We start from the raw sequence: 4126 nt of genomic DNA, 5'->3' as shown, positions 1-4126 counted from the left end.
CTATAACCTCATTAATTCCTTGCAAAGCTAGATTCATGGGAAAAATCCACAGGTTAGTGGAAGCATTGAGGTGACATGATAAGATTAGAAAGTTTTGCTTCAAGTTTCAAAGGACAGTTGGCACATTATGTGTTCCCATTTTAAATTTCACCAGCATTTTCAACATGCTGTATCTTTTTCTTTTTCTTTTTTTTTTAAAGAAATTATCTTTACTAGTTTTTATCTGCACATATATTTTTCTTTGTTTAAAAAAACAGCACTAATGGACATTTATATGGAATGATTCATAAATTTTCATGTCATCCTTGTTGGGGGTCATGCTAATCTTCTCTATATTGTTCTCTTTTTAGCATACGTGCTGCTAAAGCAAGCACCCACATCTTTTTGTCTGCCCTAACAGTTTGCTTGGAAGATCAAATGATACTTTTCTTTGGAGAAGGTAGAGCTCAGCATTTCCTGCATGTAGACTCCATTCCCAGGCCTATGGAAATAATTGTCAGATCTGAAACCTTACATAGAAGATCCTATAGTCAGCAGTATTAAAACATTCCATACCTTTGTTTTTCATAAGGTTTCAGATATACTAGTGATAGGTAGAGCTCACCCTTGAATCCAAATCTTCTGACTCCATAGCTCATAATCTTTTCTCTGAAGTAGAATGTGAGTCCACTTTCCATTACTATGACATCATAGCTGAGATACTCAACTTAAAAGGGGGAAGATTTGCTGTGGCTGATGGTTTTAGAGGCATTAAGTCTGTGGTTACATGGCTCCATTGTTTTTCAGCTGGTGAGGCACAAACTCTGTGGTGGGGAGTGTGTAGGTAGGGCAAAGCTGCTTATTTCATGACATCTTGAAATTGAAAGAAGAAGGGACTAGGATCTCAGTATCTCTTTCAAGGGCACATACCCTCTGACCTAACTTATGTCTGCTAGGCCCCACCTCTTAATGGTTTCTTAATTACCCAACAGGCCATGGGCTAGCAACCAAGCTTTTATCACATGAGTTCTTTAAGGGTCATTTAAAATGCAAACAATAATAGGTTATGTAACTTCAGATTGCAGACCAAAAATTAGAGAAAAAGAAGGGCTGCAAGGACAGCAAACATTATGGCCCCAGCCTTTCAAGGTCAGTGAGGACTCAGGACATAGGAGAACCTGTACTGTAACATCATGTAACTCAGTGTCCCAAATTTTCTGATCAAGGAGATTATGGGGCCACAGAGGAAAGTGATCGATGATGTATAGTGTGCCTAAGGAGAGTCACATGGAGAGAAAACATTCTCTCAGTTTGTCATAGAGAGCAAATTGGTCAAGCAATAGTGGTGACTCATCCACATGGCTGACACTCAGAGAGGATCTGCAAACTGCAGTACAGGGTTTCAGGGTAAATCCTGAGGGTACTTGACTGACCTTGTTAGATACAAAAGTTACATTTCTTGTTATACAGGTCTTGTTTTATTGTGGTCTTAATCATCCAATAGAAAACTATAAAAGCAAAGTATCAAAAGTAAAGCCATATTAATATGCTAAGCTGTAAGAGGCTCAAGTCAACAACTTTTGACATTGCCAGTCCTACAGACAACCTGCTGCTATTATGGACTACTGGACTATATTGGATTATTTTGCTGAATTCATGCATCTACAATATTTAAATGTCAATGAAATAGCCATCTCTGACAAAACTAAACAGAAAAAGGGGATACAAAGGAAGGACCATTTTGTATCTCTATATACAAAATAGTTAGGATAGATATACAGCTACTTTCTCTTAATTCAATGAGAACAAAGATTTGTACTAGTAGTGTTTGGATAGGATATCATGTCTGTCTCTTGTACTAAGAATAACCACTATGAAGACAACAATATGCAATGTATTAATTATTGAAACTGCTAGTAATTGGTTTTGAAACTCTCATTGCTCTTTGTTTCTCAATAAAATAAATAAAAAATAATCCCCTCCTGGGTGCAGCTCAGCAGTGAAGCTGGAAAGGGGAAGTGTCCCTGAAAAAAATAATAGGTTATAATCACTACCCTTGACCCTTGGGCTGTAGATTCTCAACTCATTTGAAAGAGACCTGATGATCTATGAGAAGTTGTTTATATTTCTTGAAATCCATACAAAGGAGAAAACATTTGCCTGGATTCCTTTGGGTAATTTCAGGATGTCTGGAACTCACAGCTCATGAGATGCATGTCAAGCAGGAAGAGGGGACCCGGGATTGAATAAAAAGCCAAAGTCCTAAGTGGTGGGTCAGCTTCAGACAGAACAGAAAGGAGATGGCATCACAACAGCCACACAGCCCTTTTCATGCCTGTTCATTTGGGTGATTATTAAATGAACCGACTTTTCATTTTTATTCCTTCTCCTTCTGGTGAACAAGAGGGATATTTATCTCATGATAAGATTTTGAAACTCAGTGTCAGATTTTAGGTCTCTAAATTCTGCACCAGTATTAACACTATGTACTACAGTATATTTCAATGCATGTGCAAGGAGAGCAAAGCATGTGGGGAACTAGAGTTGAGAGTAAAGAGCTTGGGAGTTAGTTTTTTCCAGGGTGATTCCTTTGTAAACTCTGTGCTTATCTTGGACACAAAAAACACTGATACAAGAGGAGAAATGTTCAGGTGATGTGGAACCAGCAGCTCATTGTAGAGAAATCATTCATATTATAACATCAGAATGTAATTCGTTAATTAAGATTTGTCAAAAAAAATGAGTTACTGTGGCTCATGTCTAAATTCTGGCTCTTGTATCTGTTGGCTTTAAGGAGTTTCAGTTCCTTTATCTGTGTATCTAAAGCATCTTGAGGATTTGGTGGGACGAGGCCTGCAAAGTTCACAGGTTTCTGCTGTGCTCAGAAAATGCTGGTTCCTTTCTTTATTATTTAGCTTTTTCATCTCTGGCACAAAATACCGGACATACACAATGAAAAGGAGAAAAGTTCTATTTCATCTTATGATTTCTGACTCCAAGGCAGAAACACCAAGGTAGCACGATGCTGCTTACTTTCTGACAGCTGTCAAGTAGAGAGAGCAAGGGAGGGGCTACAGATGAGAATATCCCCTTCCAGGTTATACCCCCAGCATACTTCCTTAAAACAGGTCCCACATCCTCACAGCAGGTCAGCTATAATGAATCTGTTGATGAGGGTTAGCATCCAACACGATCCAACCACCTTCTGAAAACCACCTCTGGACACATGAGCCTTGGGGGACATACTAGATCTAAACTATAATACCCTCTTCTTCAGCCCTATGACTACAGAGGGCTGATTTGGATGGCAAGGGCTAATGAGGAGGAGACATGACCTGATACTTCAGACTACATTTTCCTAACTGGTGGACACACAGTTGTGGAGGAATACAGTTGAGTAGAGGAGAGATGAAGCTTGCAGTGCAATCAGGAACAGGGAACAGAGAAACTACCCTGTTTAGGGATTTGTTGTGGAGGATGGAAAATGGCAGCATAGGTGGAGAGTGAAGAGAGATAAATGAAAAATTGAGATAAAAAGGTAGAGAGAAATATGAGACAGATAAGAACAAAATGCAGAATTTGGGGCACAGTCTTTTATGGGCCCTAATATGTTTTCTTTTTTTTTTTTTTTTACAAACCTCTGTTTTGTTTTTATTTTGAAAGTCAACAGAAAATGGAAATATACTTTTTAAAGTTTCTAATACTAGGAGAAGATATCATACAATGTCTTTTAAATAAATTGTAAGTCAAAGATACAGTATAACTCTTAGAACAAAAATTAAGATTAAGCAATATTCAGAAAATTAAATGTTTCGAAACAATTGAACTAAGAAAAAGTTTTCATTCTAGCAAAGAAGTACTAAGAGTAAAACATAAGATAAATACTGGAATGGCAAGTAAATGACCAGCCCTTCTAACAATTTGAGGATAGGATATTGCACAAAGCTCTAGTGTGTTGTGCCCATGCATAATGACCGTGACAGTTACTGGTGGCTAGGTGTCACTTGTGGAACTGAGCTATAGCTATTTCTTTGAAATCCACTCTGTAGACTCAGGTGGAATCATGACTCATCAAGTGGAAGAGAAGTCCATTTGTAGGGTGTGCTGATGAAAATATTCTGCTGCTGAATACAAAAGAATAACTAAA

At 38.0% G+C, this 4126-nt stretch overlaps 1 non-coding gene across 1 annotated transcript; it reads right to left on the bottom strand.

Moving 5' to 3' along the window:
* Positions 1-268: 268 nt before the first annotated feature.
* On the bottom strand, positions 269-374 carry LOC111815125. The gene has a single exon (XR_002819910.1). It is a non-coding gene; the product is annotated as a U6 spliceosomal RNA (small nuclear RNA).
* Positions 375-4126: the final 3752 nt, after the last annotated feature.

Source organism: Octodon degus, unplaced genomic scaffold (genome assembly GCF_000260255.1).
Source record: "Octodon degus isolate 3935 unplaced genomic scaffold, OctDeg1.0 scaffold00011, whole genome shotgun sequence".
NCBI classification, from domain to species: domain Eukaryota; kingdom Metazoa; phylum Chordata; class Mammalia; order Rodentia; family Octodontidae; genus Octodon; species Octodon degus.
This window is presented reverse-complemented; position numbering and strand designations above follow the sequence as displayed.